This window comes from Callorhinchus milii, unplaced genomic scaffold, assembly GCF_018977255.1.
Source record: "Callorhinchus milii isolate IMCB2004 unplaced genomic scaffold, IMCB_Cmil_1.0 Scaffold6, whole genome shotgun sequence".
Lineage (NCBI taxonomy): Eukaryota > Metazoa > Chordata > Chondrichthyes > Chimaeriformes > Callorhinchidae > Callorhinchus > Callorhinchus milii.
The window spans coordinates 27,995,698-28,012,165 of NW_024704747.1; the positions used below are offsets into that span (position 1 = coordinate 27,995,698).

At 41.5% G+C, this 16,468-nt stretch overlaps 1 protein-coding gene across 4 annotated transcripts in view; it reads left to right on the forward strand.

Moving 5' to 3' along the window:
• Positions 1 to 16,468, forward strand: part of fmnl2a (formin-like 2a) — a 101,035-nt gene that overhangs the window by 18,537 nt on the left and 66,030 nt on the right. The window lies entirely within an intron of this gene.

A 16,468-nucleotide genomic window follows, 5' to 3' on the forward strand; every position in this document is an offset into this window, starting at 1 on the left:
ACAGCAGTTGTCCCACAAAAGCAATGACCCACACTCCCTCAGTAGATTACCGCGGCTCTGATTCACTGATACTAGTAACCAATAAACAACCATTTTTTAATGTTGAATTGTTTTACTTATTTTTGGCTTGTTTTACATTGTGGCTGTGGCTTACATTATACCAAAGCGCATTCTAGTGAAATCTACTCTCTTGACCCAAAGGGACAAGCTTTCTTTTTGCAAAGCTTTGCAAAACCTTCAGTCGCACTAATTTGTCTGTGAAGATTCCTGATCCCCGAAAGATTGTGGAAACGGTCAGTTTCTATTTGCATTAAACGGCTTTTTCATGCTGGAGCGTGCCTGTGTGCTCAAGTCTGGTTTCCATGGAGCTGTGTTACGGTTGTCGGCAGAGACCACAAAAAGGGAGTTTAAAGGGGTGTTAGCACTCTGGCTACAGATTACTAATGTCATCTTTACCAATTCTACAGGGGAGTAAAGTACGGGTGTCTTAATTTAGAAATGAATGGCGCAGTGTCGTCAAACAGAGGCTGGTCATAGCGCTGTGATACAATGGGATATCATTCATAAGCGACATGCCTATCAGCCCTTCAACCTCAGTTTTGTAATGGTTAACTTGCTGGAGAGTTGAGTATAGAGTTAGGAAGGCCAGACTTTGTTTCTTTTGGTTTTCATCATATGATTTTGAAATTGGATGCTGGTTCCTTTGTTGCTCTGACTGAATGCTTAGAGATGAGTTTTGTTTCTTAACGTAACCAGAGACGTCCTTGTCTTCCAGTGACTATCAAGGAGACTAATGCTATATAAGAAAGCCGGCAGTTTCCAGGGGAAATCTTGACAATTAAGTGGGAAAACAGCTCAAACAGTGTTTATCCCAAGCTAATTCTTTCCACCGCTGTGCGCAATTGGCTGCAGTGTTTCGCCCACAAAATACAAAGTCACTACACTTTAAGGTATATTCTGTGAAGCGAATTGAGATGTCTTGAAGACTTGATTAGGTGCTATATCAAATGCAAGGATTATTATTATTATTATTATTTCCAGGGCTATTTCTTTCTCTGTTTTCTGAGTGAGAAATGTGAAATGATTTGATTTTTTTCCAACCTCAAAATGTATTTCATTTTTCAATGCGTTCAATGTTTTAGAGACTTCATCATTATACTTTTCTAATTAGGAAATCCATTCAGGGGATTCTGGAGATGAGATCCCAAAGTGCGCTGGTTAAAAAAAAAATCTTGATCATCATTTTCTGTTACGTCACAAAATTCAACCAATTAAACATCCATATCCCTCAAATTCACGTCGCAGTGGTTCCAACCATATGTTGCATCTTTACCAAGAAAGTCATAAATTCGTGTATCAAGCTGTTTTTGCCTGTAGAATTCTAAGCAACTTGAAGACAGGAGCGAAATAATGTACAATTATTAGCTTACATAGCTACAAACAGAAGCCTTTTACAGAAGCGTCAAAGATTTTCACTGATTTTTCTGGGTACTTGAGCACTGACCGACTGGCAGATGTTTTATGACACTGGTGTGTATGTCCCTACATTGGGTGTCTGTCGTTAAGTGTTGAATGGTGATTTGTGTGCTCAACTGAATTTGTTCAGTTGCCTCATTCTGGCGGTTCCGAGCATATTCCCGCCTCGACTAGAGTGCCAGTTTACAATTAGTCGCATCCTGTAATTAATTGCTGAAGATTTTCAAAAATATGTGTGGGGCAGAAGATATCTTTTGGAGGCAGATTCTGTTTTGTTTTCACAGCCGTTGTTGATTCCAGTTTGGAATTTGTCTTTCCTTTCAATAAATCTAACCCTCTCGGTAGGGTAGGATGCGTATGGTGATGTCCTTCAGATGAGATGTTAAACTCAGTTCACGTCTGCCTGTTCAGGTAATCTTTAAGATCCCGTGGCACTATTTGAAAAGAGAAGGGAGTTTCTCCCAGTGCCATAGCCAAAAATACCCCAAGTAAAATTGGTCATTTACTTAATGGCTACCACACTTCATGATAAACTTTCTTGTTTGACTACCTCTGCTTGTTTGTCACTCAGTCCACCTTTAGGATTCCCTTTACACTTTGAATTTAACATTTGCCTTTGCCACCCAAGAATACGTGTAACATTTCTCAATGTATTGGAAGGTTAATAATCGAAAAGCACTATCTACTAAGAACACATTTGTATCAAACCTGTATTTCTAGCCTGTGCTTAGCTAAGGGCTTAATTGCTCTGTGCCTATTCAGTTATAGGACTGAGATTTATGTGACACCTGCATTAATCTAGTAATGTAGCGTAGCAATTGGTGGGTTTAAAAAAAATGAATTATTTATCTCTGATAAATGCATGTCGAAGCTCACGAACAGGAATTATTTTAGTCTTCATAGAAGGATAGCTTTGAAATCAATATAATTATCCCGGTGAAGATGAATATTAATAATAATAATCCTTGCATTTGATATAGCGCCCTATCACATCTTCTAAACGTCTCAAAGTGCTTCACAGAATATACTATAAAGTACTGACTGTATATTTTGTGGGCGAAGTATGGAGTAGTTTCAGCACGAGGCATCTGCCGTGAACCCAGATGTTCATTCAAAATTGGTTTAGGATCCAAGAGAACAAAGCAGCTGATAAGACCTATGGATTGTTAGTGGATGCTTGTGATGTAAACCCATAGACATACCACACCCAGAGAGCTCTCGTAAAGCTTGCGAACACTGCTCGCGTATTGGACAGCAGAGATGACAGCTTACCCCTGCCCTGATATCGGGATCATAGTAAAGTTCAGAGACTAAAGCCTGTAACTGGTCTTCCACTATAAGAGCAGATGGGCTCTCAATTTATTACTGCAATTAAATGGGATTAAAAGAACAAATCTAGGTTTCCTATTACCACTGTTTAAAGCACTGCTTTTATCAGTTCAGCCCAAATACCCTTAGCTCCATGGAGAGCCCTCTGACCCACAGCAGACTCACGGAGCTCGGCATCCTCTTATCTAAGAGCATTCTGCGCCCTCTTCAATCATTCCATAATCCAGGGATTTATCAGGGTCACGTATTTGTGCAACTTGGCAGATAAATCTGGTCCTGAACCATGTTTAAACTAATCGTGAGATTGAGTAATGTCTGTTCCCCACCCACCGCATGCCATTCAGTAACTGAAAGATATTGTCCAATTTGTTTTCCAAGGTACATATGCACATTATGTATGTATTATACTGTGTGTGTGTGTGTGTGTACATGCATAATAACAAGAATTTACATCACATAGCACCTTTCACATCAGGAGAACATCTCAAAGTGCTTAACTTGTATTTGACTGGAAGACCTAACTGGGAGCGGTTGAGGCGGGGAAAAGAATCAAATTGAAAGTATGATCAATTAGGTCGATCGAATTGAAGCCAGGTCCACTCGCTTGCAAGGCGAGTGCTCTAACCAACCTGCTACAGGCCTCCACTCTGGGGTTGGGGGGGAAGTTCATATCTAACAGCGGTGAGGTGTGCGCATTGGAAGAAGGCTTTCCAATGAGGCAAGTAAGTAAACCTGGGTTGCTCCGCTCTGGTGGCTCGTCTTTGTTGAGAATGTTTTATGTTAAGAAGATTTCTCAGGCTTTCCCTTGCGAGACTCAATAGGGGACAGAAAGTTCACGGCTACGTTTTGACCAGGTTGATGGAGTTTGACAGGTGGCGTCACGCATGTATGATCTGGCAAAACTCGCAGCTTACTTGTGTGAAGAGTTTATCGGGTGCTTCCAAAGGTCCTTTGAGTGACATTAATGAGTTTGTCTGCCTTGGCAATGCCTATGAGCAATTGGGGAAAATGAAGACCGTGCCATAGTGTCATTAGACACACCCATGATGTACATTTGAAAACACTCAATAAAAGCATCCAAGTTGACAGACTAATCACACAGTGAGTGCAGTTTTGTGTTTGTCACCATTATTGGCTCTTTACTGACTGCTACTAGAGCAGTGAGAGTTTAAATAGACTCAGCAGTCCTAGTTTTCCAAAAGAATTGTCATAGATGCCAGTAAATTGATTTACTTCACATTTCGGGTAGTTATTCTCACTCCTTGTCAAACATTGAGTTTATTATTAGCGAGAAAAAAAACTACCAGTTATTCAGCCATTGAACGCCATACAGGGAATGTGACTCATTGACTTCTGAGGTCTGAGTTGTAAATTATTAACAAACATCAAAGCAGTAAAAGTTAGTGTAACACTGTGTTAAATATCGCAAAAGCTTCAGGTTTTTTTTGTTGTTGTTGCTGTCTTTCGGCAGTTCCTCTCACAATGTCTGATTGTACTTTTTATATTCTTCTCTTCTGAAGGCGTTTTGACTCCTTTGTGGCTTCTCATGCTGTGCAGCACCGCAGAGGCTTAGCTTGGTTACAGTCTCCGAGAATTTCATTCCTATTTTGATGACTGCTGCGTATTAGAAGGAAAACCGCAATTGATTAAATGTCGCAGTTTCTCCGTAAATCTAATGACAGTGCAAGAATGGGAAAATAGAGGAGCTTGAGAAAGGCTCCCAAGTCACTGCTACAAACAAATTAGCACCATGATCAATGCCGACAGTGTTTAATGCTTTGGCTGCCATGCTTATGTTTTTGCGGGCTAATTTATTTTTGTTCAGAAACGCTCGGTGGATATCACACGATGTTGGTGACCTCAGGGAGTAGGGGGAAATGTTGTGTTTATAGATGTGTTCGGAGAACAATAGCTGGATTTCGAATCCTTTTTAAGGTCTGTGTCAGGAGCTGTGTGGCAAATACAAATAGGATTGTGGCTGGAATATGTTACCCTGGGAAATGGTGCAGAGAGTTACTGTGATGGGGAGGGGTTTCATCTCTTTTGGTCCTGCTACAAGGAACTCCTTCCTTGGTATTCTCCTCTGATGCAGTTTCTCATTGCAAAATAGCCCTCACATGCATTTTCCTCTCACCGTAGTCATTATTGATTGGATTACAATTAACTGCTCTACTGTATATAATTTGACTTCAGTTTGGTTTCCTTACCAGAGTGCTTTGTTCTCATTAGACAAGACTACAGATATAATAGTACTCCTTATCTTTGATATAGCGCCTTATCACGTGGTTAAGATGTCTCAAAGCATTTCACAGGATCTACCGTAATGTGGATTAACTGTAGGTGAAATGCAGCAGTCAATTGGGCCCAGCAATGTCTCACAAACAGCCACAGAGTGAATGACTATATAATGGGGCATGTAAGGGGCTATTATACGTCACATGTAATCTGTATGTGAAACATGTGCACAGAGGGAATTACAGGTGCCTTTAATTATGACATTTCAGTAAAGCGGTGCCCTAGATGTTAGGTGAGGATAAGAGAGACTTGGGTGCGATGCACTCTATGGTAAAGAAGCCCTTTGAAACCCACTGTCTAAGTTGAGATGCCGCACATTTATGACCTGTCACTGTCTAAGATTGACATTGTATTATTGCATTAGAAAAGAATAACTTCAGTCATTAACTGTTCTGATAATCTTTCAGTAGGCTACTATTAGATAGGCTTCAGCTATTTTTAGATGTCTTATAACTTGAAGGAACTGACAAAGAACGTATCGGTAATCCAACACTGTAGGCCCAGTTGTTTCACTGCAGTGTTGAAAGCCTTCCTTCTACTTGTGTGCTATTTTGTTAAGCGTAACGGTGCCATTACTGCTGTTTAATTCCACGCTGGGCTGCACTGACAAGACTGAATGAACTACAATCGATTGATCCTTAATCAAAAGCCGCCAGTTTGCTCAAAAGAGCAGTTCCTTCTTCGGAGATAAATTATTGATGTGACTCTGGATCATTTGATATGAAAAGGAAAAAAAAGTTACATTAGCAGCCAAGGAATATATAACGGAGTTGATTTGTTTGAAAAATCAATGTGACACATTGTTGTAAGGACATGATGCAGTATTTCATTCTTAGTAGGGTGTTCCTTGCTCTATGGAAACTTAGGTTCCTCAGATATTTAGGGGGCAAATGGAAATCTCTGGTTCCTGGTAATAATCTTTCTTTTCATAACTAATATTTTGAGGGTATGAGGCATTTGAGGTCAAAAGTGAAATATTTGGAAAGCCGGTTCAAACAAAGTCTTGATTGTATCTGAATGCTCTGGAAATGCATGCAGCCTAGAGTACGTCAACCCTAATATCTTGTGGTGTCTACTTTACCCACAGCTGGATTCATGGAATGTGCAGTTTTATAAGGAGGAGTTGCCCATTATTAGGACCCGTTTCGATTTCAGACTTCGATTTCGATTTCTCACCCCAAGCCATTTCCCTCGTCTCTCAGAAACCAACTAAATGTGACATAAGATTATCCTACGACCCTTATATATCTTACATAATTCGCAAAATATTAAGGAAGATAATTAATTCACATCTGGATTACGTCAGATGTATAGACTAGTTCCGCATCCTCCTGAAAATGCTCCGTTACTGTCAAGCACTCTGGGACACTACCCTGCATGAGGGGCGCTGTGTGAAGGCAAGTTGTTGTTGTTGTTGAATTCTTCTTAAACTCACATCTGGTCCAGAGGTGAGAGACGATCCAACTGAATGTTATCATTCAGGTCGATACCATTTTGTTTCAATTCACCCGTTTGGGATTTGGTCTAGCAGAACGCTCGAAAATGAACACAAGACTTTTTATTATCTCTTATTTTAAAGGACGTCAGTCCAGTCATACGAAATGTTTGAGTAATTAAAGAAGCTGTAAGCTGACTATAGAATCAAGAGTGCAAGTGGATCTAACAATACTTTCTGTACCAGGGTTCACTCACCATTTGTGCAAATCAATAACCTCTCTACTCATATACGTTTCACTGCAGATTGCTGTTTGTACCCAGCTGTGTCTATTTTAGGTGTTTGCTGTAAAATGTAGAATATGAATTTTCAGAAAAAAAATAAAAAAATGAGGTTAAGGTTGCAATCAATACTAACCATTCTGGTGAAATGACTTGAAATTGCCTGTTCTGCAGGCTGAAAAGAGATTGCCTTACACTTGTTCTTGTCATAGCACAATTAGGGCTTGAGAAAAGCCAACTGGTTGCCAAAGTATGATTTCTATCCAATTTATCATGATCTCATCCTCAGGAAGTGAAATATTGATGATTGCAGCAACTGTAGGGCAGTCGGTCAATTATATTTTTCAAATGTTGGCAATTTGTGTTTCAGCTCAGGAGTGGTGATTACTTGGTACACTGTAATAAACAGTTACTGTATATAGTAGAGAGTACCGGTAACTCCTAAAACAAAACCTTTAGTTACTCTCATCTCACCCATAAAATACAATCACTTTACAGTAAATACTGTGAGGGCTTTTGAAGACATCCTCCCACGTCTCAAATATATAGAATGTTCACTATATACTGTAGATACAAGTTGTAGAATTTCCCTCGTTTCAATTTACTTAAAAAATATGAGATCTCTTTCTATTTATACCACTGTGAAAGACGCAATATGTTTTACAGGATATTGCTTTGTAATTGGAAACAGTTTAGTGAAAATCCGACTTCCAGTTGGAATTTCCTTTTTATAATATTTCACAGGATAATACTGTATTAGGAGTTTATAGCTTAAACCGTGATTGCAAATTAGGATAGTTGGCAACACTTACACTTTTTTGCCTACTTACACGGATTGTAGATTAGTTTTAAAACATTCAGTGTTTGAGCAAAATCAACCACTAAACTCAGTCTAATATAATATGGAAAAACACAAAGGGAAATGCTATGGCTGAACACACTGTCGAATTCTGCCTGAAATGTTTTCTGATATTCTCCGTGACACAGTATTTGACTTGTTGTTGCTCAAAGAATACATATTTTATCCGATTCCTATTTAAATTCCTGGCCAGAATAGGACTGAAGGATGAGGATTATTTATGTGGGTAATTACATATGCCTTCTAATTTTTTTTATATACCAATGGGTGATAAATCAATAATTTAATAAATTTAACTAAAAATCAATGGCATATTGCAGCAAAATATTTGACCGGGCGTATTTTATGTTCTTACACCTGGTAAGAAGCATTATGTTTGCATTTTAACCATATTAGGTTTTTGTGAAGGCCTTCAATCAATTTGAGAAGCTGAACTCTGTGGGAATTTAGTTTGGAAGCAATAACAAAAGAAATGGTAATTATCAGATCAATTTTCTTTACACGCTATTCATTTTCCTTTCCTGGTTTGTCTAGGTTGGGATATCTGAAAACATTAGAGTGAAATTAGTTCACGTTCTCGGCTGAAATTCTTTGAATTCTTTGGGCTGTTTGGGATTTACTGTACATGACGGGATGCCACAAAGGAGGCCTCTGACAGACAATGGCTGTTCTGCATGAAAAGCAACTATTGATGCCTTCAAACCCACTGCATCTAGCAAAACAGTAGCTGTTTTATGTTTGTGCTGATGGAGCCTGGCACTTAAATTGATCATTTTCCAACATCCATCCTGGGAGCAGAGTCAGAACTCCAGCTTGCAATTGCAGACGTATTTTGCTCCACAGTCAGTGTATTTTGTGGCTTCAATTTAGGGCAATCAATGTCTAAGATGAATGTCCGAGCACTGGGATGAACTCAATTAATTAGTCATAGCAGCACAAACCAAATCCAGTACCATAACTGGAAGAAAGCAACTAGTACGTGATTTTTTTTTTGGTCATATTTCTTTTCCTGGATTTTACATAAGTTATATGCTTGTCGCTCATAAAATGGACAACTTGCCATTTGGGTGGTGCAAGGCACTCTGAGGCCTGCAGTGCAATTGGTTGCTTTATGTTGACTGTTGGCAGCAAGCCCTGGCTGACATGCTGATTTGGCTCCTTGGGTTGATTATGCTGTCGTCATTTTGTGCTCAGCCCTGTGTTTATGTGCAGGAACAGGAGAGTGAAAGGAGCAGTAAAACCTTTCACTATTTTCCATTAATATTTCAGCAACTGTGAAGGTGATTCAAGGTCAGCCCAGCTCGTTGATAGCACTTTCAACCCCGAGTCAGATGGTTGTGGGTTCAAATCCCACGTCTGGACTTTGAGCTCTTAGTCTAGTGTGGGGTGGATCGCACTGAGCCAAAGGCCTTCTGGTTGTTTTATAAAAGCTCATAATAATAATATAAATGCAGCATAAAGTGATAGTTCAAGTGACAGCACTTGAGGCAACCCTTTAATAGTTATAAAAACAGAAGTCGCTGGGAACACTCAGCAGGTCAGGCAGCATCTATGGAGAAAGGAAAGTGAGTCAACCTTTCGGGTCCACGACCCTTCGTCAGGACCTTAATAGTAATTACAGGTGTGATAGTCTGCTGCCATTGATGGGGCAAGAAGCTGGATTTAAAACATCCCGTCTTGCTGGTGTTCTACAGCAATAAAAGCTAAATCATTCGAATTCTATCTAGAAGTACAATCCCGGTTGGATTCGCAATTCGATGGTCGTTCCACCCCCAACACTTTAAGAACCTTTCCAAAACCGAGCAAGTCCATTTATCATGGTGATATCATACCTAATTAAAACGCTAGTTTTACATCATTTGAAAATGTAAATCACCAATTGCCAAACTACATTTAATGGATCACTCAAGCAACGCAAATCAGTTATTCTTTACAAAAAAATTTTTTCGCTTCCCTCTGAAAGGCAGGTTGCATTAATGTATGCTGAATTGAATTGAATTTTGCCCAATGTGGATAACCGTGATTACAACCTAGACTTTAGTCTAATTTAAATGCCATTAATGGCAGTCACACACGCAGAGTGCTGTGCTGTTTTGTTTGACAGTGATGTTGCTTTCGTGCAGGGCTATAATTGGTTTGTTGCTGTTCCCACTGAGGGTAAGGTTTACGTTCTTTCCTGTTACACTCCCCTCACCCGGCCTCAGCAATTCCAATTAACAACTCCGCTGTTTCAAGTCTGTGAAAAGGATGGCCTTGTAATTTTATGAGCTGTAAAACGCTACAGTAAAAACATTGTCCTTTTCCCAAGAAGCACAGTTCTTGGCAACGGTTTACCTGTCTTGCTTAACTCTGTCCTCGCCAATATAATAATAATCCTTGCGTTTAATATGGCGCCTTATCACGTCGTTGAGACAGCAACAACAAAATTAGATTTGTATAGTGCCTTTCATGTCGGGAGGACGTCTCAAAGTGCTTCACCGAATACACTGTAAAGTGAATTGATTGTATATTTTGTGGGCAAAACACAGGAGCCAACTGGACACACTGGGAGTGAACATAGATGGGTTTGACTGGCCTTAGGTTGAACTGGAACTGAGCAATCCTAAGTGTGAGCCCTTCAGCCGTTCATGCAAGTCTCAGATTTGAGCAAATGAGGGTTAACACAGGTCATTAAATTGACCTGAGTTCAAGTGAGATAGAAAGAGAGAGAGAGAGAGCATCAAGTAGTGGCTCGCAAATTCAAAATAATGAACATGCAGATCGTTCAGCAATTGCAGTCTGAGAAAGTTTTAACAACTGATTTGACCATCTTTCATGCAAAAAGGCGCGGAAAATTAAAATTATATTTTTTTAAAAATGCCCTCGTGCTCCCTGACCTTCCTTACTGACAAGTGGCATGTCTTATATTGGGTAACGGAGGATAAAAAATAGCCAATAGATAAAAAAATATTTTATCCTTTCAGAAGCAATTTTTGTTCCCAGTTCCCGCCCGAATCTGATTCTAATACATTCTTGCAAAAAATGTGGAAACTTCCTCACACATGAGGTGTTTTTACCAAAGATGTGACTGTAAAATATATGTTAGCGTTAAAAGCAAAGGCTAGCCAGCACTCTGTGTGTGTATGCCTTGGGACGTCCTCCCGACATGAAAGGTGCGATACAAATGTGATCTTGTTGTTGTAATCACTAATAAGATGACAAATATTGAATTTTGAGAAAGGTGCGATACAAATGTGATCTTGTTGTTGTAATCACTAATAAGATGACAAATATTGAATTTTGAATATTGAATTTTTCCCCTGTGGAACTTATAAACTCTGCAGGTGTGAGAGAGTTGAGAGATGCTTCAAATATGGCATAAATTTCACACTCAATATACCTCAACCCAAGTGTTTTATCCAGCAAACATAGCTTTATTATTATCTGAAGTTTGTTTTATTTCAGCGACTCCAAGCATGAAGGAATCATGTCATTACTTCATCTCTCCGGAGGATTCAACTCACTGATTTCACTCTGAACACACCATTAGACCCTAGAAAAATCTTATTCCATGGCGTTCATTTGAAAAATGCGCTTTTTTTCTATTTTTAGAAGTAATGATTTTCTCTAAGTGATTCTTTTTTAAAGCCGTCATGATCCGGGTGGTGATCTTTGCATTCCTGAAATAAGTCTGGTGGTCTATCACTTAGCCTTAACTCTCGGCACCTCTCTCTGCTCCGGGAGGAGGGACTGTGGGATGGAGTTCCATAGAGTGGGGGCAGAGAAGCTGAAGGTACTGAAGCTTGAGGCTAAGAAATCTGACATCCAGTGCCATGAAAATGGCAACCCTGATAGGTAGGCCATACTTTTGTAACCTTGGGGTGGGTGGGGTGGGGTGTGGGGGAGCTATACAAATGCCTTTTGACAGAGGTAATTCAGAAAGTGAATTGTAGAAAAGAAAATAGTCCCAACAACAACAACTTGGATTTATATAGTGCCCTCCACACCGGATGGCGTCTCAGAGCGCTTTACAGTAACGGATCCCGGGGCCGAGCCAGGCGGAGGGGGGGGGCGAGCCGGGGTGGGGGGGGGGGGGGGGGTTAGTGGGAGGGGGGGGGAAGGTGACCAAAGGAGCGGTCGAAAAGAAAGGTCTTCAGCAGAGACCTGAAAATGGGAAGGGAGGGAGCGAGACGAAGGGAGTGAGGAAGGGAGTTCCAGAGCCTCGGGGCGCAGTGGCTGAAGGCACGGCCACCGAGGGTGGAGTGGAGGATTCGGGGGACGAAGAGGAGGCCAGACCCGGAGGAACGAAGGCAACGGGTACTGTTTTGAAGAGAGAGGAGGTCAGAGAAGTCGGGGGATGCAGAGGAGTGCAGGGACTTGAATACGAGGGTGAGGGTCTTGAAATGGATCCTCTCTGGGATAGGCAGCCAGTGCAGTCCTGCCAGGACTGGGTGGATAGGGGAGCGGAGTTTGGGGGTGGGGGGGGTGGGAGGGCAAGGACTGGGGGGATCGGGGAGTTGGGTTTGGTGCGGGTGAGAATGCGGGCGGCAGAGTTCTGAATGAGTTGGATTTTATGGATGGCAGTGGATGGGAGACCGGCGAGGAGGGCGTTGGAGTAGTCCAGCCGAGAGGTGACAAAGGCATGGACCAGGGTTTCAGCGGCTTTTGGGGAGAGGTATTGCCTCAATAAATGATGCAAAGTTAATAATTAAGATTATATTCAAATGTCAGTGCCCAAGCCTGATGGTATGAAAGTATAAAATGTGAATATAACAAAGTGCTACCTGCATAACCAATATCTGTAGGTACATAGAGTAGGAATTTACCCACTCGCTCATCGAACTTTGTACATGAGGTTAATTATTACAGGACGAATAATAGTTAAGAAACCCAGAACTCCCAGGAAACAATCTTACGTCGAATTTAAGTCAGAATTTAAGAAAGTTTCAGGACCTTTGCAAGTCTCCTGATTCACGGCTAAAGCCGCTGTGCTTCCCGGCCCGTGATCACCTGATCAGAACTGAATAGAGCTTCTCAGTGAATCACTGAATCTTGGCTCCTCTCTGATTTCTCATGCCTCGCTTAACCACTGGGGCGAGAAGACGCACAACACCGACTGCAATTCAACTGGGCTGAGGTGAAAGCTTTTTTCCAACAATTTTAAAGATGTCACCCAGCCAGTGTTCCACTGACCTACTATAAAGCAAAGGCAGTGACTGTGTGTCAGCTCCTCCGTAATGCAATGTGGCATTTTTAGGGTACGAGTGCATTGTGGCTGCAGCATCTGAACATTTCACATCTGCTTGATTGCGTCCGCACTGAAATATTTAAGCACTTGGATATGGCTTTTGCCTGCTTTTTTTTTTCCAGCGCTTAATTGAAATTCAACCATAGGAAGTCCCGGGAGACGTGCATTGCCTTTTGAAGCTGTGAGACTGAAGGGAAAGGTTGTAGCTCAGTGTTTTAGCCAGCAGCAAACATCTGCGCTTAAAATGGAAGTGCCCTGCGCGTTTGCACTCAGCTCCTTTAGCCCATCTTTGCCTGTAATAACTTGAATAGCGAGTCTGCTCTCACATCGAATAATGTGGGCCACAGCAGCGATGCAGGTAAAACACTGTACATTAGTGTTTCCTTGTAACGTACAAAAGAGCTTCTTCCTGTGAGTTTAGCCTTCAGCTGCCCTGCCAAGTCCCTCAAGATCATTCATCCATAAATCACAGGTCATTGCAAAGTGCTGACTTTTTTACAGTACAGCTGAATACTGTACTGACTCGAGTTACATAAATCTGAAAATATTTATCAGGTAATGCAAAGTAGATGTTCCTTTAACCAAGTTACCGTATTTATATGTACTATATGTGGAGCAGGTTTCGTGCAAATTATTTTCCGTTGCGTTGCTTTTATTTCCAGTGCAATGCAAAATGCAAAGTTTATCTTTGAGGAATGTGATTCCACACTGCGGAGATCAAAGGCACAGCACAATCCACGTGAAAGAGTTGCACTTTGAATTGTAAATGTGCTTTCATACGTGTTTCATCTGTTCCGTTTTTCTTTTATCCAGCTGAAGATGTACTGGCATGTAGTTCTAGGTCTGTGAGACAGATCACATCCCCCCCTAATCCAGTTTAAAACGGCATGACTATATTTCCACAATCTTAATCCCTCGGTTTAATTGTATACTTGTTCCCATTGGGAACAGGGGGCAAGTTTCTGAATCTTACGTGGTGCCCTGCAGGCTTTTTTTTATAATCAAGGGCAAACATACAAGGGCAAATCATTTAAAAAAAACACTATTGCACATACGAAAGATTATTGTGCGTAGGTACAGATAGTCAGTTCTCTCGTTTTTGTACTGTACTTGGATATTCTGCAGAATATGCCTTTTTTTATATAGAAAGCTGACACTTTGCCAACCAGTGAGCAATGAATTCTATAATCATAATAATAATCCTTGCATTTTGTATACCGCCTTATCACGTCTTCGAGACGTCTCAAAGCGCTTCACAGAATATACTGTAAAGTGAATTGACTGCATATTTTTGCAGGTGAAATAATAAGGCCCGAAAATGCAAACCATCTGAAATAATATCGGGCTGTAAATGAAGATTGTGTGTACTTGAATTGAAATAAAAAGGCTAAAAAGGTGAAAATAAAAGCGGAACCATTCAGTGTAATTTGAAGACAAACCGAGTGTGATGCCTGGAGTTCCGTTGATTGGAAGGTGTTGGGAGTCTTTTAAAGGCTAACTGCTCTGCTGAATATAGACTGGAAACGCAGGGGGAGATTAAGCACAATAAATGTAAAGGTGGTTACTTGTGATTTATCATTAACGGTTCTGTGGACATGTTTAATGGTTCCGCCGTTGACACCTTCCAAATGCTATAAACCCCACCTCATCAACCAGACCTACAGTCTAGCAAATTTATTATTTTCAAGTTCCCATATTTATCCATAAATAAACGCAATGAATATTTTATCGTGCATCCTGTCAGGACCCTAATTTTAATGTTTGTAGCCGGAATCCCAGAGGGTGGAGAAAAATTCTCAGCTACTAGCTGGTATGCAGGCTACGTGTCAATGGCTTGAATTGGGTATTGTTCCTTGTTCTGTGAAATACTGTATATCCACACAGTTAATTAAAATAATGTAATGATTATCTGAAGGGGCACATTATTATACAGCATGAACTTAAAACGAATACACGTGGTAGTTAAATCAGTAACATCCAGTGTCTCTGTTAACCTGGGATATGGGGTCCTAGGGTATAGATTTCCTCTGGGATGTGATCCATGTCTTTTCCGTACCCTCCCCACCCCCCTTCTCTTCCCTCCCTCCTGATGGTCAGGTCCTAGAACTTTGGAGGAGCACAGTATCATGTACTGTACAGTCATTTGCCTTTTCTAGTACAATTGGCTGCCGCGTTTCGCCCACAAAATATACAGACAATTCACTTTACAGTATATTCTGTGAAGCGCTTTGAGACGTGTCAACGTCATTCACTCTTGCAACTTCTGACATTTGAGCGGAGGTCCAATAGATCATCAATGTGAGAGATCACCTGTGTGTGAGTGTGTGTGTGAGTGGAAGATTTGATTCTTGCTGATCCGTTTACACATCGCTGCACACGAGACCCTCTTGTGCAATGAAGACATGCCAGCTAGTAGCACAGCATATAGGGGTGGGTGCCAGGCACTGCGCAGAGATGAAGTGACTTTGCTTATTCTCGCTGAGCTCCTGGATTTGCTGCACGACTGTTGAGATGTTGAGAAGATGACTTGGGGATGTTGAGCAGATGACAGCAGGAGGGAAAAGAGACCGGAATTGTTCACAGCCACTTTCAAAGTGATCGTGTTGGTGATATGGCGGACGGGTTTGTCATGGCTTTGAGACATAAGAACATAAGAATTTGCTAGACGAAACAAGACCAAGGTCGTGTCCCAAACTAAATACTGTCTCCCAAGTTATTATATTCCTACATCCTGGAGGACACGCTGAAGGGATGGGGTGGGAATTTTCCATCTTAAAATTGAAGAGAGCGAGTACCCTCAAATTATGTCAAGTTATGGGTTGTTTGATGTGAAAGATCTTCGCAGTAATTCACGTAAAATTCAATTCAATCGTAGAACCGGAACTTAACAAACGAAGACTGGGATCTGTAATTGCGGCCTTCGAAAAGGCTCTGTCAACTCAAGTTTATTTTCAAAGCTAAAATGATCACTGGCAACACAGTGATTTGGGCGTGGAAGGCTGCAGATTGCAACAACAACAACAACAACTTGCTTTTATATTAACACCATTCACCCGGGCCAGATCTCGGAGCGCTTAACAGCGGCGGAGCCTTGACACTGAGTCGGGGGGAGGGAGGGGGTGACCGTAAGCATGGCCAAAGAGGAAGGTCTTCATTCGTGATCTAAAAGAAGGGAAGGAGAGGTGGTGGTGGGGTGGGGGAGGCGGGGGGGGGCAAGGCTGGGAGGGATTGGGGGAGAGAGTACCAAAACTTCGGGGCGTAGTGGCTGAAAGCCCGGCACTCACCATTCGGGACACGGTGAGCTGCTCATTCAGTTGGGTTGCTGGGGTAAGACACTGAGTGGAGCTGACGTATTTTCCCAAAGGGAGGGATAATGGTGGGTGAGTCCTGTCCTCGAAAGCGCTTTCTTGTGACTGGTTCGAGAGTGCCGCTGCCAGGGGCTGCCTGCCAGCCTGCCTGCTCTGCAGACCTCAGAAGGAGACAGAAAAGAATCAAAAGTGGCTGCTTCAAACAAACTTGGAACGTAACTGGGGATCGGTGTCTTTTGGGGTTGATTGAACTTTATT